The sequence below is a fragment of the Elephas maximus genome, chromosome 6 (assembly GCF_024166365.1).
Source record: "Elephas maximus indicus isolate mEleMax1 chromosome 6, mEleMax1 primary haplotype, whole genome shotgun sequence".
NCBI classification, from domain to species: domain Eukaryota; kingdom Metazoa; phylum Chordata; class Mammalia; order Proboscidea; family Elephantidae; genus Elephas; species Elephas maximus.
In genome coordinates, this window is record NC_064824.1 from 83,747,040 (window position 1) to 83,774,817 (window position 27,778).

Genomic DNA, 27,778 nt, shown 5'->3' on the forward strand with positions numbered 1-27,778 from the left:
TGGCTGCTAACCAAAAGGTTGGTAGTTCAATTCCACCAGCTGCTCCTTGGAAACCCTAAGGAAAGTTCTACTTCATCCTGTAGGGTCACTTCGAGTCAGAACTGACTTGATGGCATCGAGTTTGGTTTGGTTTTTGGTGGTCGTTAATCTGAGATCATTATTTACTTTTTCTCGTGGATTTTTCTTTTTCAGTGAGGGGTTAAGGCAATAGTTTTCTTGGACAGGTTACTTTGACAAACTGTAAGATATTTTTATTGATGTGCAAAAAAAGTGTCCAACTAATTACAATAAGAATTTTTAATAATTTCAAGCTTCTTCAAGTTACTTTTTGTTCTTTATTTGGAATAACAGAAAATAAATATCTGACAAATTTGAACATTGTGAAGATATGATATAATTATTAAACAGAAATATTTTCCCTGTAAATCTCAGATATAATTTATCAAGGAAAGGCGTATGGGAGGCAGATCTAGTCCAACTATTCCTACGAGCACATATGTTGGAGGATTGTCATATTTTTATCTCCTTTGTAAAACTTTCTACCTCTCTTTATTATGTCTCATCTTTACTAGTCCTGTGTTTTTCATGATGATTTGAAAGTGTTTTTTTTCTATTTCATCATCTCTTTCTACTTCTCACTTTTGACTTCTCTTCATAATGCCTTCTCGTTATTGCTTCTCTTACGCCTCTCGTATATCACAATTGAGTATAAATTAGGATGCTTTTGATACAAGTAACAGAAATTCAATCAAATATGAAAAAAAAAGATGCTGTCAAGTCAATTCTGACTCATGGTGACCCATGTGTGTCAGGGTAGAACTATGCTCTATAGGGTTTTCAGCGGTTAATTTTCTGGAAGTGGATCACCAGGCCTTTCTTCTGAGGCACCTTTGGGTAGACTTGAACTACTACCTTTTCAGTTAACAGCCAACTGCACCTCTAAGAGACTCTCAATCAAATATAGTCAAACACTAAAGGAAATACACTAGCCAGTCACTAAAATAAAAAATAAGTTCCACAAAATAGCTTATACATTTAAATATAGTAGCTAATAAATATTTGCTGAATAAATAGTTTAGATATAGATAATGAAAGAAAAACAGAATTCAACAATAGCTCCTAAGGGATATCATCATCCACATAATTTATTAAGTCCCAATTTACTTGAAAATTTTGGTGACATTATGAGCAAAATTACAATTCACTTCCTAACCATAGCTACCACTCCACCTAAGTTACAATTATTTTTTGTTTGGTTCACTGCAACGGCTTTCCCTTTTCTTTTCTTACTCTCCTCTAAAAATTTCTCCATACATCTTCCAGATCATATTTTGAGTCACTCACCTGCTCAAAATACTTTGATAACTTCACATTTACTTAAAATAAAATCCAAACTCCTTTCTTTGGTCTTCAGCTCCCTTTGTTATCTCACCTTTTACCTTTTCAAACACATCTCTTATCTAGCACTCTCAACTTTACTCCTTGACCTGAAACCTCACTGGCCACACACCAAGATTTTTTCTCTTAGAGTCTCTGTACTTCAGTTACTTGAAATGCCTTATCATATCTTTCTGTAGCTGGTTCCTTCTTGTGTTTCAGGTCTAAGTTCAAACATTAAGCATTCGGTGAAACCTTTCCTAAGCAATCATCAAGACTTATGGGGTCTCGCATTTACTTTTTTTTTTTTAACATTTTTTTTTTTTTTTACAAGTATACTAGAATATAAATTCTACAAGATCAGAAAACTTGTTTGTTTCCTGCTATAGCAGCAGGACCTAGGAAAATGTCTGTGTCAGCACTGTTGGAAGTATAAACATGGCTTCCATTTTTTGAACGACCAATGACTCCATTTAGAAATTCAGAGTCACAAGGATAATTCCAAGAGTGCTTTGAACTGTACTATTTTCTTTACAATCTAAACTGAAAAAGAAAAGAAGCATAAAAAGAATCTGACCTTATAAATTTCATAATAGTAGGTATTTTTTAACTGCTTGAGACTCATTAGCCGATATCCTTTTTCAACTAATGGTTCTTTGTCTTTGAACTTTCTTGTAATTTCATCTCTCTTGAGGCTCCTAGAAGGCTTCAAACTAGGATATGAAGCTAAGCTCAACCAAGATATGAAGCTAAGCTCATCCAAAATATGAAGCTAATCTCAACCACACAATTTTATGTGGAAACATCCAGCTAAGCAATAAAATATTGAAGTAGAAAAAACAAGCTTGAGCTCACAAGATAATCTTATTTATTCTGACCATGGGAAGCAGTTTTTTTTTTTTTTTTTTTTTGAGTTAAAGATGTAAATTTTTTATGAATTAAAGATAAAAAAATTCAAGTTACCACTTACGTAAAAAAGTTTATGACTTTTTTCTCAACTCAAATTATTTATCATTCATTAAAGAGTATTTTATTCAAAGACAGGTATCTAGTAAAAAAAAAAAAAGATGCTATTTGCGTGTGTGTGTGTGATAGTGTCCCTAATATATAAAACACTACAACTGTCACAAATGCCAGAAAGTGAATAAAGTTTAAATAAGTGAACAGGTAAAATAAAAAATGATACTTAACAGCAGAGATGTTCAGAAAAATGAGCACACAATAAGAATAAAATATTTTGGTGAGGCCTTACTGCTAAGTGACTACTGGAAGACCAGTTTTTGCTTCTCGTTGATTCTAATAGGCAAATTTACCAGTTAAACAATATAAGTTCTGTGTAACTGTAGAAATGCATAACATATACATTAAGAGTAAACATGTAGATAAATGTATACAGGATAGTCAAAAGTAGAACTTCAATGAAGCGTTTTTGTTGCTTTTAATTCCACCAATGCCATTTATTTTAAAATAGAGTATATCCATGATGAAACCTGGCTTACATTTATATAATTAGACCCCTATCGTGAAATGAAATTCAAAAATAAATAATATACCTATAACTACACATATGTATGCTCATGTATGATTCCTTCACTGTAATATAAAGAAAACTGAAACGAGTAATTTAAAATAGAATAATACTGTATTAGAAGACACAAAGAAATAGATACTTTCACCGAGCAAAAGAATCACAATGAATGTGACAGTTATAACTTCATACCGATACACGTATGTTCTATTGTAATTCAGTTTCCATAAGCAAGGTTTCTGATGAACAAAATAAAGTACTATTTTTGTTTATTTACAAATGTCAATTTTATTCCTTCAAATTTTAGTGACTATTAAAAACTTTAGAAGTCCAAGCTGCTCTGAAGACATTGGTGAAAAACGAGGCCCCAGGAATTGACAGAATATCTACTGAGATATTTCAACATTGGATGCAGTGCTGGAGGTGCTCGGTCATCTATGCCAAGAAATATGGAAGACAGAAGACAGCTTCCTGGCCAACTGACTGGAAGAGATCCATATTTATGCCTATTCCCAAGAAAAGTAATCCAACCAAATGTGTAAATTATTGAACAATATCATTACTACCACATGAAGCAAAATTTTGCTGAAGATCATTCAAAAATGGCTGCAGCAGTATATTGTCTGGGAACTGCCAGAAATTCAGGCTGGTTTCAGAAGAGGACATGGAACCAGGGATATATATCATATCTGATGTCAGATGGATCCCGGCTGAAAGCAAAGAATACCAGAAGGATGTTCACCTGTGTTTTATTGACTATGCAAGGGCATCCACTGTGTGGATCATAACAAATTATGGATAATATTGAGAAGAATGAATTCCAGAACACTTAATTGTGCTCATGAGGAACCTTTACATAGATCAAGAGGCAGATTTGGGGACAGAACAAAGGGATACTGATTGTCAGGAAAGGTGTGTGTCAGGGTTGTATCCTTTCACCATACCTATTCAATCTATATGCTGAGCAAATAATCTGATAATCTGGACTATACGAGGAAGAACAGGGCATCAGGATTGGAGGAAGACTCATTAACAACCTGCGTTATGCAGATGACACAATCTTGTTTGCTGAAAGTCAAGAGCACTTGAAGCACTTAGTAATGAAATCAGAGACCATAGCCTTCAGTATGGATTGCGCCTCAACAAGAAAACAAAAACCCTCACAACTGGACCAATAAGCAACATCATTATAAATGGAGAAAGGATTGAAGTTGTCAAGGATTTCATTTTACTTGGATCCACAATCAACAGCTATGGAAGCAGCTGTCAAGAAATCAAATGATGCATTTCATTGGGTATCTGCTGCAAAGGACCTTTTTAAAGTGTTGAAAAGCAAAGATGTCACCTTGAAGACTAAGGTGCACCTGACCCAAGCCATAGTATTTTCAATCGCATCATATGCATTTGAAAGCTGGACAATGAATAAGAAAGACCAAAGAAGAATTGATGCCTTTGAATTGAGGGGTTGGAGAAGAATATTAAATATACCATGGACTGCCAAAAGAACGAACAAATCTGTCTTGGAAGTAGTGCAATCGGAACGCTCCTTAGAAGCAAGGATGGGGAAACTGTGTCTTACTTTGGACACATTGTCAGGAGGGATCAGTAACTGGAGAAGGACATCATGCTTGGCAAAGTGCAGGGTCAGCGGAAAAAAGGAAGACCCTCAACAAGATGGAATGACACAGTGGCTGCAACGATGAGCTCAAGCATAACAACCATTATAAGGATGGGGCAGGATCAGGCAGTGTTTTGTTCTGTTGTGCCTAGGGTCACTATGAGTCGGAGCCAACTCCACGGCACCTAACAACAACCACAAAAGCTTTAAAAGTAATTTGTGTGTATTTCTAAAATGAAGTTTGGCTTTAGACTCAGGTCACTGTTACCAGGTATTTCACCTATATGACTGTCCAGGAGATTTAAAAGTCTTGTTGGACACTCAGGTATAATCATCATTTTTGGGGACTGGTGGGCATCCTGGTGGCACAGTGATTAGGAGCTATGGCTGCTAACCAAAAGGTTGGCAGTTTGAATCCACCAGCTGCTCCTTGGAATCCCTCTGGGTCACTTTTATTCTGTCAGGTAGGGCTGCTATGAGTCAGAATGACCCGACGACAACAAGGTTTTGGTCTTCTGTAATTCTTGGATGTTTGGCATACTTGACTCTTGTCAATAATTGTCTTAGTCCTTGTGGTGACAAAAAACAACTACTAGAATACCACAGAACTGGAACAGGGGTTTACAACTATGGCCTGCTGGACCAAATCCAGCCCAAAGCCTGTTTTACATGGCCCGTCACTAAGAATGTTTTTTTGTATTTTAAAGAAGGAAAGTTAGAAGAGAGGTGGAGACAAAGACAAAGGAGAGGATGAAGAAGGCAAAGAAGAAGACACAGAGATATATACTACTGGCCCTTTAAACAAAATATTTGTCAGTATTTGCACTTGAATGTAAATCCACTAGGCCACACATACTACCTGTCTTGTTCAGCACTATATCAGCAAGTCACATAGGAGAGACACAATAAATACATGTGTAAAGGAAAAAAGGGAGAAATTGTGATTAGAGCCATGAAACTATAAAATATTTACACTAAAAGGAAAACAGAGATCACACCAAAGATGACAATGAGGTGATGGTTAAATTAAATTCTGATGGTTAAATTCCTCAGAACAAGCCAGTTCTAGTAGGACTGAATTTTGAACATTTTCTATGTCAATATATGCATTTTGTGTGTGTGTGTGTGTGTGTGATATAATGACACACGATGTGTCACTGTACACAAAATCATATGTCTCAGTTATCTCAGAGTGCTGGTGGCACAGTGGTTAGTAGCTACAGCTGCTAACTCAAAAGATTGGCAGTTCAAATTCACCTTAGAAACCCTATGGGGCAGCTGTGCTCTGTCCTATCAGGTCACTATGAGTCAGAATGGACTCGATGGCAACAGGTTTGTTTTTTGGTTTGCTATAACAGAAATACCATAAGTGGATTTTTTTAATATAATTTTTATTGTGCTTTAAGTGAAAGTTTACAAATCAAGTCAGTATCTCACACAAAAACCCATATACGCCTTGCTACACACTCCCAGTTACTCTCCCCCTAATGAGACAGCCTGCTCCCTCCCTCTACTCTCTCTTTTCATGTCCATTTTGCCAGCTTCTAACCCCCTCCACTCTCTCATCTCCTTTCCAGCAGGAGATGCCAACATAGTCTCAAGTGTCCACCTGATCCAAAGAAGCTCACTCCTCACTAGCATCCCTCTCCAACCCATTGTCCAGTCCAAACCATGTCTGAAGAGTTGGTTTCAGGAATGGTTCCTGCCCTGGGTCAACAGAAGGTCTGGGGGCCATGACCATCGGGGTCCTTCAAGTCTCAGTTAGACCATTAAATCTGGTCTTATGAGAATTTGGGGTCTGCATCCTACTGCTCTCCTGCTCCCTCAGGGGTTCTCTGTTGCATTCTCTGTCAGGGCAGTCATCGGTTGTAGCTGGGCACCATCTAGTTCTTCTGGTCTCAGGATGATGTAGTCTCTGGCTCATGTGCCCCTTTCCATCTCTTGGGCTCATAATCACCTTGTCTCCCTGGTGTTCTTCATTCTCCTTTGATCCAGGTGGGTTGAGACCAATTGATGCATCTTAGATGTCTGCTTGCTAGCGTTTAAGACCCCAGACGCCACTCTTCAAAGTGGGATGCAGAATGTTTTCTTAACAGATTTTATTATGCCAATTGACTTAGATGTCCCCTGGAATCATGGTCCCCAGACCCCTGCCCCTGCTACACTGGCCTTCGAAGCATTCAGTTTATTCAGGAATAAGTGGATCTTTTCAACAAACAGATCTATTCACTCACAGTCTAGTAAACTAGAAGTCCAAATTCAGGGTGCCAAGGCCTTGAAAATGCTTTTTTCTCTCAGTCAGCTCTGGGGAAAGATCCTTGTTATCAATCTTCCCCTGGTCTAGGACCTTCTCAGTGCAGACTCCAAAGTATGCACTTGCTCCTGACTCTTCTTTCTTGGTGGTAGGAGGTATTCCATCTCTCTGCTGGCTTCTCTCTTCTATATCTCAAAACAGATTGACTCAAGATACAGTCTAATCTTATAGATTGAGTTCTGCCTCATTAACATAACTGCCTCTAATTTTGCCTCATTAACAACATAGAGGTAGGATTTACAACACATAGGAAAATCACATCAGATGACAAAATGATGGACAATCACATAATACTGGGAATCATTGCCTAGCCAAGTTGACACATATTTTTGGGAGGCACAATTCAATTCATAACATCGTATGTCCTATTTTTTTCTCCTAACATCTTTTATTAAATGTTTTCCTATACCATTAAATTACTTTTAGAAACATTATTTAAATATCTATTTCTACCTATTGACTTGATTGCCTCCTATTTTGTTCTCCTAGTATAAGTATTTTTTCACTCTAAAAATAATACTATAATAATCATCTTTGCACTTACAACGGTCAGTTTCCATTTACTAAGAATAGATTTCTAACAGGTTTATTATTGGTTCAAAGGGTAGAAACAGTTTTAATTTTCTTGCTACATTATGTCAAATTGCTTTCATTATGCACCGCATCTGCTTACATTATCACTAGCAGTGCACGGATGCTCCTACATTTAAAACTACCTCATTCATTTAAAACAAATAAATTAACATGCCCTTTAGACATGACACCATTCAGGGCAAGATGTTTATAAATTTGTCATTTTTATCACAGTGCAAACGGATTATGTTTTGTCCGTAAATATAAATTAAAAACTTTCAAGAGCTTTGATTTTAAGATTCCAAGATTTGTTGCTTTTTGCTTTACCTACTTTTATCTTTACTTTTATGTATCTAGCAAACAATCTTTTTTTTTTTTTTTTTTTAATATTAGCTATGAGTTGGGATCGACTAGATGGCAATGGGTTTGTTTTTTTTTGGGGGGGTGGGTGGTTGTTTCTCTATTACTATGGTAATTTCCCCATCCCACTCAAAAATTACTTTTGTCTTTTATCCTAAAATTCCTCCTCAGGTTTCCATTTAGACTTTAACTTAATATTACTGTCTCTACTCGACCTTCCCTTAAACATAATCATGTAGTAAATGTGTGGAGGCTTGGGGAGACACGGCTTTGGAAATTTTTATGCAGCAAGTCTCAATGCTGAGATGATACAAGTAAATGTATTTTGGAACTTATTGATTAGACTCAGAATATGATTCTATATAGAAATATAAATGTAGAATTAGGAAGAAATGTGAGATAAAATAATATCTGGGCATAAATAATAAAACTGATGGCACTGAGTAGTGTGAAAGAAAAAATCCTATAGAAGGCACGATTGCCAGCCAAATGTTCATTAATGAATTTTACTCTTGGTGAAGCTTCACAGGAATTTCATTATGTGGATTAATGTGTGGTTATAGCTAGCTCAGTATGGTTCACCAAATTATATAAAAACATTACACATTTCACAGATCGATTTTAATAGTCATAATATCATACCTAAGGAATGTTGGTCTTAGAATAAAACATCTAGGGGTAGAAATCCTCATGAATCTGTGTTTTTCCAATAGATACTAGTGATGATTTAAATAAAAAAATGATACATAATGAACTTTGTTCAGCTTCTCTGTATTTTTCCATCTGTTGTAATAACCAGATAGTAGATGAATTTTGCTGTATCTTACGTCTGAGTGACGCTTTCAGTTACACAGAAACTGAACAAAAGATGCCATTACTTTTGAATAGCCTTAGTGCCCAACTCAAACAGATGGATTTCCCAGACTAGGCATTAGATTATTATGTAATCAGTATGTTCCCTCTTTACTGTAGGTTTTATTGCACATGTAATCAGATATTTGAGACTGAACGTTTTCATTTCATTTTGCATATTCAAGTTGACCAAGTAATACTTTGAGATGCAATCTAAGTAAAACTCATGTGGGCAAATGGCAAGGGGATTCACACTGAAATATTCTTTTCTTTAAAACTGGTAAAAAACTGTTTACCAGTGGCGTTATAGCTAAAATATCGTCCTTTAATCTTGCCTTTACTGAACTTATTATGTCCCCTTTCTTTGGAATTTTTAATCTACATGATGTACATTATTTGATTCCTTGGTTTAGAGGTTTAGAGTCAAGATTGCATGGAACATCCTAATTAATTGGCCTAATGATGTGTTTAGAGCTTCTGCTATACCTCTTATTGCATATATCCCAGGGTCTTAAAAGCTTGCAAGCTACCATCCAAGGCATGACAGTTGGTCTTTATTTGCCTGGAGCAACAGAAGAAGAAAGTCAGGAAGCGGAGGAGGATATGCAATGTGGAGCTAATTGTCTCCATGAAAATCTGCCCCATTTGCCATGAGACCAGAAGAACTGGATGGTGCCCAGCTACCATTATTGAGCTTTTTGATCAGAGATTCCATAGAAGAATTCTGAACAAAAGGTGGAAAATGCAGAACAGAATTTCAAATCCTCATGGAATCCAGACTTTCTGGAGCCACGGAGGTTAGATGAACCCCTAAAACTATTGCCCAAAAATAACCTTTAAACTTTAAACTTTAAACCAGATATATTCCCTGAAGTCTTCTTCAAACCAAAATAGCTTAAGTAGTAAGGAACGTCTGCCTTGAGCATCGTCTCTTTTAACAACTATCTATAAGGGACAAAAGTCCCTTTCAGAGAATGGAAGTATCATAAATCCACCAAATAAACTGTACATATTTCAGCATACAGGACATGCGTGAGTTACTAATAACTCATAACTAATACCAGCAACCTGAAAGATTATATAGGAACCTTAGGAGGCAGTAAGTTTATGTTAATGGAGGAGGAAGAACTCAGAAAATGAGGGTGAGAATGGTTGCACAACTTAAAGACTGAAATCAATGTCACTGAATTCTATACACAGAAATGGTAAAATTGGTGTATGTTTTATTGTGTATATTCTCAACAATCAAAAATGAAAAAATTAAAATAAATAAACGATAAATATTAAAATAAATAAAATATTCAAAAATATATTTGGAAGTTATGGCAATAAAGATGCATTCATTATGCCTGTATGTAGGGCATACATGTTTGTGTGTATGTGTGTGTGTAGTTGGCTGCCAAAGGTAAATTCTTTTTATGTGTCTTTATGAGATGTCATTTGATTAAGACAAATGCATTTTAAATAAAACTTCAACTATAACTTACTTGTTTTAATCCTATTGTGCTCCACCATGATGATTTGTATATTTTCCAACTCATAACAATAATTTTGTATGCAGTTATTAGTAACTCATGCATACCCTGTATGCTGAAATATGTAGAGTTTATTTGGTGGATTTATAATACCTCCATTCTCTGAAAGAGGATGATGGTTGACTTCCTATAATTATTAATTTCTTTGGACACTACAGTTGAGTATACCAAAACAACCATGCTCAGTAGAAAAGTGAAGTGTTTTTGAAATTATTTTTTCTCAATTAATACAATGAATTTACTAATTCTTTCAAAAATATAATGTAACAAATGCTGTATTGATTATATCATTTACTGAAATGGCTAATCTTTAATGCTGTTGTTTCCAGTGATGCCACTAGGGTTGGTGTCACCCAGTGCAGTAACTCATGGTGTCACCCCCATGGACCTCCTCGCACGTCAGATCATACAGAATCCTTAGTAATGTTTTTTGTACTAATGTTGCTCATAAATCGTATTTCTAGTATACCATGCCTTCTTTTATTTTAATTGCCACTTCGCTCTCAAAACAAAAAATTAGATACGGGTTCATAAATATTAATTGCCATAATATTATAGCTAAAACACCAGAAAATCTGACAAAATCAATAACTATAACAACACTGGGAGCAATGAAAACAACAGCACATGCTTGTAGAGCATGCAGGTGAAACCACGTGATTCGAAGTGTCATTGTAAAGGGTAATAATGACAGACAGCTCTCACTCTCATTGTTAGAAGGTTCAAAAAGTAAACGAGCTTAGAGTTTTAGCCTTGTCGACATATTCATATATGTAAGCTGGGCTTGCAAAATTTTTTTTTTGTTATAACTATCTACAGGGATATTATAAAAACTGTCATTTTCGTGTCACCCCCTTCTGGCAGTGTCATCCAGTGCAGTCTGCACCCGCTGTAACCATTAAGTGACACCACTGGTTGTTGCATCCAGGCAGAATATGTATCAAACACTGTTTGCTTGCGGCAAAGTTCCTAAATTCTTGTTCTTTCAAAATATGTTTATAAACCGTTCTTAATTTTTATTTTCTTGAGAAATGTTGCAAATCTAATTCCATTCTCAAAAGACTACACTGTTACGAGTTACATCCCCACAAAGTCAAACCGAGCCCTTCTCAGTACACTAAGGTTTACCGGCTTGATGTGTATTTACATGAACTATCAATCATGAAGCCTGACAGACAAGCTTTTTTTATTATTTTAATATCAAACACCACTCAATACAATGTAAACTTCAGCATCACTTCAAGAAAAATAAGCTGTCTTGTATTATTTGTTTTTAGTATTACCATAGTATCAATATTAACATTTTAACAGTATTAATATTGTTATTATTAACAATATTAGCATTAACATCAGTATTAACAGTATTACACAAGTTTTAAACAATTTATTGAAAAAAAAGTTTCAAATATATTATTGACCTTGTTAGCCTGACTATATTAGGGCCAAGATGGAGTCACTTATGCTAAACCATATGTCAGCAAACAGGAACCTAACTAGTTCCTATTTCTTATAAACACCCTATCTTTTGAAAGGCCTCAGCTGAAATCTACGTCAATCAATTAGGAATTTCCTACTCAGTTTAACCCAGCTCGAAATTTTCCCTTAATCTCCAATAAGGAAAGAAAATGCCTATGAGTCAATCTGAAATTTGTCCATTATATCTTCCTTGTTCCTATGTGTCTGTGCTTACAAAACCTCTCTGCTTTGTACCATGCTTCAGAACTCTTGTCTGACTTCCAGGCAAGACATCCCACAATTTATGAACTGAAAAATAAAGTTTATGTGTCCATACATGAGTTTAATACGGTGCAAATTTTATTCTTAACAAACTTTAATAGCAGTTCAGAAATAACAATGTTTTATGCATTTATTCACGAGAACATTGATAGAACCTTGGATAATATTGAAACTAAAAATGTTTAAATATCACTAAGCATATTTTTCATAAATCAGACTAGCATTAATAAGTACATGTAAAAAAATGAAACTGTTATGAGAGATTCCACAAAAGTTAGCTAGGAATAGAAGGGAAATTCCTCAACATAATAAAGGGTATTTATACAAAGCCAACAGCCAACATCATCCTAAATGGAGAGAGCCTGAAAGCATTCCGCTTGAGATCGGGAACCAGAAAAGGATGCCCTTTATACCACTCTTATTCAAAATTGTGCTGGAAATCATAGCCAGAGCAATTAGGCTAGAAAAAGAAATAAAGGGCACACAAATTGGTAAGGAAGAAGGAAAAGTATCCCTATTTTCAGATGATATGATCTTATACACTGAAAACCCCAAAGAATCTACAAGAAAACTACTGGAACTAATAGAAGAGTTCAGCAAAGTGTCAGGATACAAGATAAACATACAAAAATCAGTTGTATTCCTCTACATCAACAAAGAGAACATTGAAGAGGAAATCACCAAATCAATGTCATTTACAATAGCCTCCAAGAAGATAAAATACTTTGGAATAAACATAGTCAGAGAAGTAAAAGACCTAAGCAAAGAAAACTACAAGACACTACTGCAAGAAACCATAAGAAAACATATCTCACTCACGGATAGGACGAGTCAACATCGTGAAAATGTCTATTCTACCCAAAGCGATCTACAGATGCAATGTAATCCCGATCCAAAATCTAATGGCATTTTTTAATGAGATGGAGAAACAAATCACCAACTTCATATGGAAAGGGAAAAGGCCCCGGATAAGTAAAGCATAACTGAAAAAGAAGAACAAAATGGGAGGCCTCACACTACCTGATTTTACAACCTATTATACCGCCATGGCAGTCAAAACAGCCTGGTACTGGTACAACAACAGATACATAGACCAACAGAACACAATTGAGAATCCAGATGTATATTCATCCACTTATGAGCAGCTAATATTTGACAAATGCCCATAATCCGTTAACTGGGGAAAAGACAATCTTTAACAAATGGTGCTGGCATAACTGGATATCCACCTGCAAAAAATGAAACAAGACCCATACCTCATGCCATGCACAAAAGCTAACTCAAAATGGATCAAAGACCTAAATATAAAATCAAAAATGATAAAGATTATGGAAGAAAAAATAGGGACAATTCTAGGAGTCCTAATACAGGGCATAAACAGAATATGAAATATTACTAACAATGCACAAACACCAGAAGAGAATCTAGATAACTGGGAGCTCCTAAAAATCAAACACTTATGCTTATCCAAAGACTTCACCAAGAGTAAAAAGACTACCTACAGACTGGGAAAAAATTTTTGGCTATGACAACTCTGATCAGGGTCTAATCTCTAAAATCTACAAGATACTGCAAAACCTCAACAACAAAAAGACAAACATCCTAATCAAAAAATGAACAAAGGATATAAACAGGCACTTCACCAAAGAAGACATTCAGGCAGCTAACAGACAGATACATGAGGAGATGCTCACCATCATTAGTCATTAGAGAAATGCAAATCAAAACTACAATGAGATACTATCTCATCCCAACAAGGCTAACATTAGCCCAAAAGGCACAAAATAATAAATGTTGGCAAGGTTCTGAAGAGACTGGAACACTTATACACTGCTGGTAGGAATGTATAATGGTAAAACAAATTTAGAAATCAATTTGGCACTTCCTTAAAAAGCTAGAGATAGAACTACCATATAATCCAGTAATCCCACTCCTTGGAATACATCCTAGAGAAATAAAAGCCGTCACACGAAAAGATATATGCACACTCATGTTCATGGCAGCACTGTCCACAATAGCAAAACGATGGAAACAAACTTGGTACCCATTAAGGATGAATGGATAAACAAATCAAGGTATATTCACACAATGGAATACTATGCAATGGTAAAGAACAATGATGAATCTGTGAAACATCTCATAAAATGGATGAATCTGGAAGGCATTATGCTGAGTAAAATTAGTCAGTTGCAAAAGGACAAATATTGTATTAGACCACTATTATAAGAAATCAAGAAAAGATTTAAACACAGAAGAAAACATTCTTTGATGGCTAAGAGGGTGAGTAGGGAGGGAGAGGGGTATGCACTAACTACATAGTAGACAAGAATCTTAGGTGAAGGGAAGGACGACACACAATACATGAGAAGTCAGCACAACTGGTCTAAACCAAAAACTAAGAAGTTTCCTGAATACAGCCAAACACTTCAAGGGACAGAGTAGCAGGGATGGGGGTCTGAGGACCATGGTTTCAGGGACCATCTAGGTCAATTGGCATAACAAAGTTTATTAAGAAAATAGTCTGCAGCCCACTTTGGTGAGTGGCGTCTGGGGTCTTAAAAGCTAGCAAGCGGCCATCTAAGATGCATCAATTGGTCTCAACTCACCTGGAGCAAAGAAGACTGAAGAACACCAAAGACACAAGGAAAATATGAGCCCAAGAGACAGAAAGGGTCACATAAACCAGAGAATCCATCAGCTTGAGACCAGAAGAACTAGATGGTGCCCAGACTTCCCTGACAAGGAACACAACAGAGAGTCCCTAATGAAGCAGAAGAAAAGTGGGGTACAGAACTCAAATTCTAGTAAAAAGACCAGACTTGATGGTCTGATTGAGACTGGAGGGATCCCAGAAGACATGGGCCCCGGACTCTCTGTTAGCCCAAAACTAAAACCATTCCTGAAGCCAACTCTTCGGACAAAGATTAGACTGGACTATACGGCATTAAATGATACTTGTGAAGACTGTGCTTCTTAGCTCAAGTAGATTAAAAAAACATGAGCTTAAATCTGTTTGGAGGCGAGATGAGAAGGCAGAAAGTGACAGAAACCTGGTTGAACGGACAAGGGAAACACAGAGTGGAAAGGACAAATGTGCTGTCACACTATAGGGAGAGCAACTAGGGTCACATAACAATGTGTGTATAAATTTTTTATGAAAAACTAACATGAACCATAGACTCACTTAAAGCACAATAAAAAAAAAATTAAATAAAAAAAAATTTTACCAAGGGTTTGAATACATCTGAGAAATGGCGTAAGTAGTCTTATCCTCACCATTTCATATTATGGTTATCTTTCTTGTTTGTCAATTTTAAGAGAAATTAAGAACTAATTATTCACCCAAAACAACTCTGGAAAATTAAATCAAAGTAACTTTCTCCAATACAACAAAATTACATGGATTAGTCACCACTGCAATTGATGCTGGTCATATTTAAATGAACAATGAGCTAAAAATGTTCCTATTGATACTATCTTAACAAAATAAAACAGTTTAAAATATACTTTAAACATTTGTATGACTAAAAATGCAACCAGTATCTACATTCCATGCATTTTTTGTACTTAAATTTATATTCAGGAAAAGGAAACACATAAAATAGCTTAGTATGGCCAAAATAATTTACATCATTTTCTTTGTTTTCTAGATTTCTTTTGAATATGGCCTGGGCAATTGGTTAGCATCTTATATATCATTGGACTGAGTTAAATCTAATTCCTAAGGAATATTACTAGAAACTACAACCCTAAATCTCCAAACCTCCAAGGTTTAGGGTCATGATTCCATGGGGCAGTCTAGTTAATTGTCCTATTGTCATGTTTAGTGCTTCTGTTTTACATACTAGTTCATCGTGTAGTGCCTGGGGCCTTAAAAGCTTGCAAGTAGCCATAAAAGTTACCATAATTGATCTCTATTCACCTGGAGCAGTAGAGGAAGAAGGAGAGTCAGGAACAAAAGGAGGAAATGGAATGTGTGGCTGATTTCCCCTGTGAGCAACTGCCCCCTTTTCCATGAGACCAGAAGAACTGGATGGTGTCTGACTAGCAATACTGAACATTTTGATCATAGATTCTGTAGAAGAATCCTAATCAAAAGGGGAAAATGCAGAACAAAATTTCAAATTTTCATGGAATTCAGACTTTCCGGAGCCAAAGGCTGGATGAACCCCCGAAACTGTTGCCTAGAGATAATCTTTAAACCTTAAACCAAAACTGTCCCCTGAAGTCTTCTTAAAATCAAACAATAGTTTGGCTTAACTAGAAAAGAATGTCTGCCTTGAATATTAAGCTCTTTTAAGAACTATCTATATGGGATCAAATTGACAACAGCAATTTGAAAGATTAGATAGGAAACGTAGGAGGCAGTGAGTTTATGTTAACGGCAGAGGAACCATTTGGAAAAGGAAGATGAGAATGGTTATACAACTCAAAGAATATAGTCAATGTCACTGAACTGTACATGCAGAAATTGTTGAAGTGGTATATGTTCTGCTGTGTATATTCTCATCAACAAGAAAAAAAATAAATTATAAAACTGAAAAAAAATATAACTTTTTTAAAAAAAGACTCAGAAAATGCTGTTCTGTCTAGTCTCTCTAGAAATACGTGGTGGAGAGGAGGGGGGGCAGGAAGGCAAAGAAACAAAACTTGTTTCTTAATTTACCTGCTTACATTTTAGATGTATATATTTTATTAATTGAATTTCTGCATTTACATTCATTTATTTTCAAATGTGTCGTTCAATTTTTTCCCTCTGTGTGGAACACGCCCGTTCTACCATTTCTGTGGGTAACCAAGAGAAAAAAGACTCATTTTTTTTCTTCCTTTAACACAAAGGAACCTTTAAGTTTTGGGGTTTTTTTTTTTTTACTTTTTTTTAAAATTTTTATTCAGCTTCAAGTGAACGTTTACAAATCAAGTCAGTCTGTCACATATAAGTTTATATACACCTTCCTCCACACTCCCACTTGCTCTCCCCCAAATGAGTCAGCCCTTCTAGTCTCTCCTTTAGTGACAATTTTGCCAGCTTCCAACCCTCTCTACCCTCCCATGCCCCCTCCAGACAGGAGATGCCAACACAGTCTCAAGTGTCCACCTAATACAAATAGCTCATTCTTCATCAGCATCTCTCTCCTACCCACTGTCCAGTCCCTTCCATGTCTGATGAGTTGTCTTCGGGAATGGTTCCTGTCCTGGGCCAACAGAAGGTTTGGGGACCATGACCACTGGAATTCCTCTAGTCTCAGTCAGACCATTAAGTCTGGTCTTTTTGTGAGAATTTGGGGTCTGCATCCCACTGATCTCCTGCTCCCTCAGGGGTTCTCTGTTGTGCTCCCTGTCAGGGCAGTCATCAGTTGTGGCCAGGTACCATCTAGTTCTTCTGGTCTCAGGATGATGTAAGTCTCTGGTTCATGTGGCCCATTCTGTCTCTTGGGCTCATAGTTATCATGCGACCTTGGTGATCTTCATTCTCCTTTGATCCAGGTGGGTTGAGACCAATTGATGCAACTTACATGGCCGCTTGTTCGCATTTAAGACCCCAGATGCCAGATTTCAAAGTGGGATGCAGAATGTTTTCATAATAGAATTATTTTGCCAATCGACTTAGAAGTCCCCTTAAGCCATGGTCCCCAAACCCCCGCCCTTGCTCTGCTGACCTTTGAAGCATTCAGTTTATCCTGGACACTTCTTTGCTTTTGGTCCAGTCCAGTTGAGCTGACCTTCCATGTATTGAGTATTGTCCTTCCCTTCACCTAAAGTAGTTCTTATCTACTAACTAATCAGTAAAAAACCCTCTCCCACCCACCCTCCCTCCCCCCCTCGTAACCACAAAAGTATGTGTTCTTCTCAGTTTATACTATTTCTCAAGATCTTATAATAGTGGTCTTATACAATATTTGTCCTTTTGCCTCTGACTCATTTCGCTCAGCATAATGCCTTCCAGGTTCCTCCATGTTATGAAATGTTTCACAGATTTGTCACTGTTCTTTATCGATGTGTAGTATTCCATTGTGTGAATATACCACAATTTATTTAACCATTCATCCATTGATGGACACCCTGGTTGCTTCCAGCTTTTTGCTGTTGTAAATGGTGCTGCAATAAATATGGGTGTGCATATATCTGTTCGTGTGAAGGCTCTTATTTCTCTAGGGTATATTCCGAGGAGTGGGATTTCTGGGTTGTATGGTAGTTCTATTTCTAACTGTTTAAGATAACGCCAGATAGATTTCCAAAGTGGTTGTACCATTTTACATTCCCACCAGCAGTGTATAAGAGTTCCAATGTCTCTGCAGCCTCTCCAACATTTATTATTTTGTGTTTTTTGAATTAATGCCAGCCTTGATGGAGTGAGATGGAATCTTATCGTAGTTTTAATTTGCATTTCTCTAATGGCTAATGATCCAGAGTATTTTCTCATGTATCTGTTAGCTGCCTGAATATCTTCTTTAGTGAAGGGCGTGTTCATATCCTTTGCCCACTTCTTGATTGGGTTGTTTGTCTTTTTGTGGTTGAGTTTTGACAGAATCATATAGATTTTAGAGATCAGATACTGGTCGGAGATGTCATAGCTGAAAAGTCTTTCCCAGTCTGTAGGTGGTCTTTTTACTCTTTTGGTGAAGTCTTTAGATGAACATAGGTGTTTGGTTTTTAGGAGCTCACAGTTATCTGGTTTCTCTTCGTCATTTTTGGTAATGTTTTGTAGTCTGTTTATGCCTTGTATTAGGGCTCCTAACGTCGTCCCTATTTTTTCTTCAATGATCTTTATCGTTTTAGTAATTATGTTTAGGTCTTTGATCCACTTGGAGTTAGTTTTTGTGCATGGTGTGAGGTATGGGTCCTGTTTCATTTTTTTGCAAATGGATATCCAGTTATGTCAGCACCATTTGTTAAGAAGACTATCTTTTCCCCAATTAACTGACACTGGTCCTTTGTCAAATATCAGCTGCTCATATGTGGATGGATTTATATCTGGGTTCTCAATTCTCTTCCATTGGTCTATGTGCCTGTTGTTGTACCAGTACCAGGCTTTTTTTCACTACTGTGGCTATATAATAGGTTCTGAAATCAGGTAGAGTGAGGCCTCCCACTTTCTTCTTCTTTTTCAGTAATGCTTTACTTATCCGAGGCTTATTTCCCTTCCATAAGAAGTTGGTGATTTGTTTCTCCATCACATTAAAAAATGTCATTGGAATTTGGATCGGAAGTGCATTGTATGTATAGATGGCCTTTGGTAGAATAGACATTTTTACTATGTTAAGTCTTCCTATCCATGAGCAAGGTATGTTTTTCCACTTAAGTAGGTCCTTTTTAGTTTCTTGCACTAGTGCTTTGTAGTTTTCTTTGTATAGGTCTTTTACATCTGTGGTAGGATTTATTCCTAAGTATTTTATCTTCTTGGGGGCTACTGCAAATGGTATGGATTTGGTGATTTCCTCTTCGATGTTCTTTTTGTTAACGTAGAGGAATCCAAGTGATTTTTGTATGTTTATCTTATAACCTGAGACTCTGCCAAACTCTTGTATTAGTTTCAGTAGTTTTCGGGAGGATTCCTTAGGGTTTTCTGTGTATAAGATCATGTCATCTGCAAATAGAGATAATTTTAATTCCTCCTTGCCAATCCAGTTGCCCTTTACTTCTTTGTCTAGCCTAATTGCTCTGGCTAGGACCTCTAGCACAATGTTGAATAAGAGCGGTGATAAAGTGCATCCTTGTCTGGTTCCCATTCTCAAGGGAAATGCTTTCAGGCTCTCTCCATTTAGAGTGATGTTGGCTGTTGTTATGTTGAGGAATTTTCCTTCAATTCCTATTTTGGTGAGAGTTTTTATCATAAATGGGTGTTGGACTTTGTCAAATGCCTTTTCTGCATCAATTGATAAGATCATGTGGTTTTTGTCTTTTGTTTTATTTATATGGTAGATTACATTAATGGTTTTTCTAATATTAAACCAGCCTTGCATACCTGGTATAAATCCCACTTCGTCATGGTGGATTATTTTTTTGATATGTTGTTGAATTCTATTGGCTAGAATTTTGTTGAGGATTTTTGCATCTATGTTCATGAGGGATATAGGTCTGTAATTTTCTTTTTTTGTGATGTCTTTACCTGGTTTTGGTATCAGGGATATGCTGGCTTCATAGAATGAGTTAGGTAGTATTCCATCATTTTCTATGCTTTGAAATACCTTTAGTAGTAGTGGTGTTATCTCTTCTCTGAAAGTTTGGTAGAACTCTGCAGTAAAGCCATCTAGGCCAGGGCTTTTTTTTGTTGGGAGTTTTTTGATAACCGTTTCAATCTCTTTTTTTGTTATGAGTCTATTTAGTTGTTCTACCTCTGATTGTGTTAGTTTAGGTAGGTAGTGTTTTTCTAGGAATTCATCCATTTCTTCTAGGTTTGCAAATTTGTTAGAGTACAATTTTTCGTAATAATCTGCTATGATTCTTTCAGTTTCCGTTGGGTCTGTTGTGATGTGGCCCATCTCGTTTCTTATTCGGGTTGTTTCCTTTCCTGTATTTCTTTAGTCAGTCTGGCCAATGTTTTATCAATTTTGTTGATTTTTTCAAAGAACCAGCTTTTGGCTTTGTTAATTCTTTCAATTGTTTTTCTGTTCTCTAATTCATTTAGTTCAGCTCTAATTTTTATTATTTGTTTTCTTCTGGTGCCTGATGGATTCTTTTGTTGCTCACTTTCTATTTGTTCAAGTTGTAAGGACAGTTCTCTGACTTTGCCTCTTTCTTCTTTTTGTATGTGTGCATTTATCGATATAAATTGGCCTCTGAGCACTGCTTTTGCTGTGTCCCAGAGGTTTTGATAGGAAGTATTTTCATTCTCGTTGCCTTCTATGAATTTCTTTATTCCTTTCTTAATGTCTTCTATAACCCAGTCTTTTTTCAGCAGGGTATTGTTCAGTTTCCAAGTATTTGATTTCTTTTCCCTAATTTTTCTGTTATTGATTTCCACTTTTATGGCCTTGTGGTCAGAGAAGATGCTTTGTAATATTTCGATGTTTTGGATTCTGCAAAGGTTTGTTTTATGACCTTATATGTGGTCTAGTCTAGAGAATGTTCAATGTGTGCTAGAAAAAAAAGTATACTTTGCAGCAGTTGGGTGGAGAATTCTGTATAAATCAATGAGGTCAAGTTGGTTGATTGTAGCAATTAGGTCTTCCGTGTCTCTATTGAGCTTCTTACTGGATGTCCTGTCCTTCTCTGAAAGTGGTGTGTTGGTCTCCTACTATAATTGTGGAGGTGTCTATCTCACTTTTAAGTTCTGTTAAAATTTGATTTATGTATCTTGCAGCCCTGTCATTGGGTGCATAAATATTTAATATGGTTATATCTTCCTGGTCAATTGTCCCTTTAATCATTATGTAGTGTCCTTCTTTATCCTTTGTGGTGGATTTAACTTTAAAGTCTGTTTTGTCAGAAATTAATATTGCTACTCCTGCTCTTTTTTGCTTATTGTTTGCTTGATATATTTTTTTTCCATCCTTTGAGTTTTAGTTTGTTTGTGTCTCTAAGTCTAAGGTATGTCTCTTGTAGGCAGCATATAGATGGATTGTGTTTCTTTATCTAGTCTGAGACTCTCTGTCTCTTTATTGGTGCACTTAGTCCATTTAAATTCAGCGTAATTATACATAAGTATGTGTTTAGTGTTGTCATTTTGATGCTTTTTTATGTGTGTTGTTGACAATTTCCTTTTTTCACTTTTTTGTGCTGAGACTTTTTCTTTGTAAAGTGTGTGTTCCTCATTTTCATAGTATTTGACTTTATGTTTGCTGAGTCATTACGTTTTTCTTGGTTTTTATTTTGAGTTATAGAGTTGTTATACCTCTTTGTGGTTACCTTAATATTTACCCCTATTTTTCTAAGTAAAAACCTAACTTGTATTGCCCTATATCGCCTTGTATCCCTCTCCATATGGCAGTTCTATGCCACCTGTATTTAGTCCCTGTTTTTGATTATTGTGACCTTTTACATATTGACTTCAATGATTCCCTGTTTTGAGCTTTTTTTTTTTAATTAATCTTAATTTGTTTTTGTGATTTCCCTATTTGAATTGATATCAGGATGTTCTGTTCTGTGACCTTGTATTGTGCTGGTATCTGATATTATTGGTTTTCTGACCAAACAATTTCCTTTAGTATTTCTTGTAGCTTTGGTTTGGTTTTTGCAAATTCTCTAAGCTTGTGTTTATCTGTAAATATCTTAATTTCGCCTTCATATTTGAGAGAGAGTTTTGCTGGATATATGATCCTTGGCTGGCAGTTTTTCTCCTTCAGAGCTCTATATATGTTATCCCATTGCCTTCTTGACTGCATGGTTTCTGCTGAGTAGTCTGAACTTATTCTTATTGATTCTCCCTTGTAGGAGACCTTTCTTTTATCCCTGGCTGCTTTTAAAATTTTCTCTTTATCTTTGGTTTTGGTGAGTTTGATGATAATATGTCTTGGTGTTTTTCTTTTTGGATCAATCTTAAATGGTTCGATGAGCATCTTGGATAGATATCCTTTCGTCTTTCATGATGTCAGGGAAGTTTTCTGTCAGCAGATCTTCAACTATTCTCTCTGTGTTTTCTGTTATCCCTCCCTGTTCTGTGACTCCAATCACATGCAAGTTATCCTTCTTGATAGAGTCCCACATGATTCTTAGTGTTTTTTCATTTTTTTAAATTCTTTTATCTGATTTTTTTTCAGCTATATTGGTGTTAATTCCCTGGTCCTCCAGATTTCCCACTCTGCATTCTAATTGCTCGAGTCTGCTCCTCTGACTTCCTATTGCGTTGTCTAATTCTGTAATCTTATTGTTAATCTTTTGGATTTCTGAATGCTGTCTCTCTATGGATTCTTGCAACTTATTAATTTTTCCACTATGTTCTTGAATAATCTTTTTGAGTTTTTCAACTGCTTTATCAGTGTGTTCCTTGGCTTTTTCTGCAGTTTGCCTTATTTCATTTCTGAGGTCATCCCTGATGTCTTGAGGCATTCTGTAAGTTAGTGTTTTATATTCTGTATCTGATAATTCCAGGATTGTATCTTCATTTGGGAAAGATTTTGATTCTTTAGTTTGGGGGGTTGTAGAAGCAGTCATGGTCTGCTTCTTTATGTGGTTTTATAACGACTGCTGTCTCCGAGCCATCACTAAGATATTGTAGTGATTCTATATTTGCTCACTGAGTCTTATCTTGTTTTGTTTTCTTTCAATATACGTAGATGGGCTACTAGATTGCACTGTCTTGATTGTTGTAGCCCTTGACTCACTTATGACCTATTACCAGCTGGTTTGGGCTGTTATCAGATATATAAGCCTAAGAGTCCATTCACTATTCTTGAGTAGAATCTGATTTTGGGTCATCAAGTGTGTGATGCACACTGTCACCTATCCACCTTGAGAAGTAGTGGTGATAGTTGTGTGCACCAGATTCTAGTAGCAGCAGGGTTTCACACTCTGGGAGGGGGCAGGATGCTGACAGGCTTCCCCCAAGTGTCAGTGAGGTAGGTGTGTCTCTATTCCTAAAGCACTTTGGTGGGTGGGCTCTGCAGCTGTATTTTAGGCCCCCAATGCAAGTACCTCTACAGATTGGTAGGTGTCACCCTTCTTAGACCCCTACGGCAGGAGGCTAGGTGGTCTGGAGGGAGCTTCAGCCCTCAGTTCCCTGTAGTGGGTCAGTGAGGGCACTGTTAAATATGCAGAGATATCAGATCTGGGAAACTTGTCTTTACAGTAAATCCACTAAAACAAATGCAGACAGATCCCTATAAGAAATGCCTTTGCATTATAATAGCCACCTTGTTCCCTGTAGGGATGAAAGCCAGAGACTGTGGATCACATATGCTTGGCTGGAGCTGGTTCTGTGTTTTTAGTCCAATTAGGGAAGGATTTTTGGTCCCTGGGTTTTTTGTGGTTGCCTCTCTCAGGCCAGAAGAATGGGTTAGAAAAAGACCAAAAAAAAAAAAAAAGAAAGAAAAGAAAAACTGCAGAGCAGTTCTCCCTCTGGCTCAGGAAATTCCAATGTTAATGAAGCCGCCTGGGAAGGGGAGGGGAGGGTTCAGAAAAACAGGAGAGAGTAGCACCCCGGAATATAGACAAAGTTACTTCTGTTTTATCTGAGATTCCCGAGGGGCGCGTCACCTGTGTGCGCTGGCTGGGTAGAGATTGCCCCCGAGGGTCAGGCCCGCGTCCCGTGCTTGCGTTGTCTCAGAAGCCACGGTTAGTTCCTCCGCTCCCAGTCCAAATCCCCGCGCCAAGGTTCCCCAGCTGGGACGCTGCACTCCCGGCTCAAAAACCAGTGGCTGCCTCCCGGTGACTTCTCCTCCTGCCAGCTGCATTGCCGCGCCGCCTGCCCGGACCAGCTGGGCCCCCTCCCGAGGTCAGTTCAGGGGGGTAGGGCTGCACCTCGTGTTTGTGCCATCACAGGATGCCGTGTTCAGCTCCAGTGCACCCAGTCCAAAGCTCGGCGCCAAGGTTTCCTGACTGGGACGCTGGCTCCAGGCTCCGAAAACAGTCGCTGCTTCCCTGTAGTTGTTTGTTCTCGGTCTCTGTCACTGAGGTCAACTCTTTAAATCTGTGTTTGTTGGTCAGGGTTCGTAGATTGTCATGTATGTGATTGATGCACTTGTTTTTCCGAGTCTTTGTTGCAAGAGGGATCCGAGGTAGCGTCTACCTAGTCAGCCATCTTGGCCCCCTCCCTTTAAGTTTTTTTAGGCAAAAAATATGACTTTGAATCACAAAAATTTAAGTTACTAAAGTATTTTACTTAAATATTGATATAATGTCAAGTAATTGTTCACATTTCTTTATATAGCAAAACTCAAGATTGTATTTTTGTGAATAAGAATCAGAAGTCAGAAATATTTTTGGAACTTATACTTGAAGTCTAAGTTATCATTAGAAAGGAAACTTTTATTTAAATTTGGAATTGAAGAAAATACAACAAAGGAATCAATAACTATAAAGATGTAAATTCATAGTCTTGGGATATTTCTATTTCCAGCAAAAAAGAAACCAATGGGATGAATAAAGGGTGATGGGCCTTTTATACCTGACTGTGGTAAATTTCTTACAAATTCATCATAAATAAAATTCTGAAAATGCAAATTATATCAATGTATGCAAATGTATATATATATATTTTATAGTAGCACAACTCTGACTAGTATGTAATTTTGTCACACCCAGTAAAAACCATAGGATTATTCATAATACAGTCATTAAAATGAGCATTTTTCCTAAAAAAAAAAAAAATGCATAGGAAAAACTGCATAGAATAATACTGTTGAAGAAATTAAAATCCCTCACAAATGCCATGTGACAAAAATTGCAGTTCCTAGCCGTTATTTAATGTTTCTAAAATAAGGCATTGGTAGCTAAAATAGATATACACAAAAAAATAAACAGTAAAGTGTTATACTAATGTAAGCCTGATAGTAACATAATATAAAGATATTTAAGGTGAACACTTGAGACTGTGTTGGCATCTCCTGTCTGGAGGGGAGATGGGAGGGTAGAGGGGGTTATAAACTGGCAAAGCAGTCACAAAAGGAGAGTCTGGAAGGAGGGAGCGGGCTGACTCATTAGGGGGAGAGTAAGTGGGAGTATGTAGTAAGGTGTATACAAGCTTATATGTGAGAAAATGACTTGATTTGTAAAGTTTCACTTAAAGCACAATAAAAATTATTTTAAAAAATGTTTAAATTCATTATATATGTTCAAAAAAACCAAACCGGTTGCCATCGAGTCGGTTCCAACTCATAGCTACCTTATAAGACAGAGTAGTACTGTCCCACAGGGTTTCCAAGGAGTGGCTGGAGGATTGAACTGCAGATCTTTTGATTAGCAGCTGAGCTCTTAACCACTGCACCACCAAGACCCCTATATATGTTTATATATATTTAAATATATATATATATAATTTAAGATACTATGTTACTATCTTTGATTCTCTCTAGTATCATTGTGAAAATGAATTACCATTTTCTACAGATTTATCTTAATTTAAAATTAACTTGTAAATCAATAATAAATGGAATCATGGAGTGAGGGGTACGAGGACAGCCAGCTGGTTTTGTTTTATGAGTCTTCCAAAGGAAATGATTTGGTGTTTGTCTGACCTTCTGCAGAGCAATTGTTTTCAAACACTGGAATATTGAAATGATTAATTGACATGATTTTATGATTAGTAACTGAAATAAATACTTATATTAGGAAGATACATTATTTAGGCAATAAAAGAATTCACCTGACAGTCATTCGACTTCCAAAGAGTATTATTATTTTAAGAAACATATCATTTGATAGCTGGCAATCACACCTAATTAAGAGTAAGGCTCCACCATGAAAAACTGCCAAATTTTTAAAAAATAACATGGACCTATAATGGAGAAATGTTATTGAACATGTCTATAAAACAAATAAGTTAAACAAATCTTTGAGTGTTTCTAATGAAAACTTAAGATCAAAAAACAGTATGACAAATCACCTTCCCCACACTCTCACCTGACCCAAATACAAACCAGCTGAAAGGCCTAATCATTTCCTGCTACAGTTTTCCCATGACAAATAACTCCCTTCTTATTCCTGCCCACTTCAACTAATAAAACAAACCAAACAATATCCACCAGTGCAACAACTAAAGACATATTGTAAACGATTCAAGAGTCTGACAGTGCAATTTCACAGCATTTTTAGTTTACAGAAATGTTTTCATAATGTTTAAACCTGAAACAGCCAGGCTTAAAGATTTACTCTGTCCCTCTATGTTGAAAGTACACCATGTTCTGAGTGAAGGATAAAAAAGAAGGTATGTCAGGTACCTGTACATCATAATATTTATCACTGATGGAGAGATGCAGGTATCATTAATGGAATAATTCTAAATAGAATTACTTGAAGCCTGCTTCCTTCATGACATGAATTTTTATCCACATTTTGACAAAAAGAAATACTTTCAGATAGAAGATGATTAATGTGAGCCAGAGCAGAGTGTCTGTACTGACTATTATGAAATGTCTCACGTACTTTCATATCACCATGCTTCTGCATATGACATGAGGCCACCTCTACTGGGTTTAGTCTTCTTTTTATTTACTTGCAAAAAAGTATCCATTCCTTAAGGGACAACTTCTATGTGTAATGAGATGATATTGTGATATATTAGCCATCAAGCTTCTCCCTGCATATCTTCAAATATTGTCATTTAGACAGATAGACATGAGTCGTTTATTAACTAGGGGAAATTGTCACAGAGAATCCAAGCTCAAATTCCAAAAGGCAGGTTTTAGCATATGCAATAAATTTTAAGAGAAATAGCTAAGTCCATGTCTCCCTTTCCCAAAGGAAATACTCACTCAGAAATGGGGGAGAAACTTAAAAGGAAAATAATAGCATGAGGTACTAGTGTGAGTATAAAGCCCCATTGATACATTATCATACAGAGAAGGGTGAGCCAGCTCTGCTGAGTTTCTAAAAACTCAGGAAATGTATGAGGGAGCCTATACCTACAACAAGAAAACATATTTAGCTGTGAAAGAGAACAGAAGGACCAGAAGACTTTTTCCAGTCCAAACAATTGGACCTGCTAGCAGATGCAACACAGACACATGAGACATGAGTATCTCAGCAGATGCACTCTTGGGATGGAATGATTACCACAGATTATATAAAATAATGTACATCTCTTAAGATGTCATGTAATGACATTGGCTGGCATTTTTTTTACTCATCACATTCTTACCATCCATGCCTTGAGATTAAGCAAATACTTCCAGCATACTTGAAAGCCCAGCAAATCGGATGGCAGTCACCTAAATTAATTCAAAAAGTACTAAAGTAACTGAGTTTATTCTAAAATTACCAAGATTAAAATATCTACTACAGGGTAT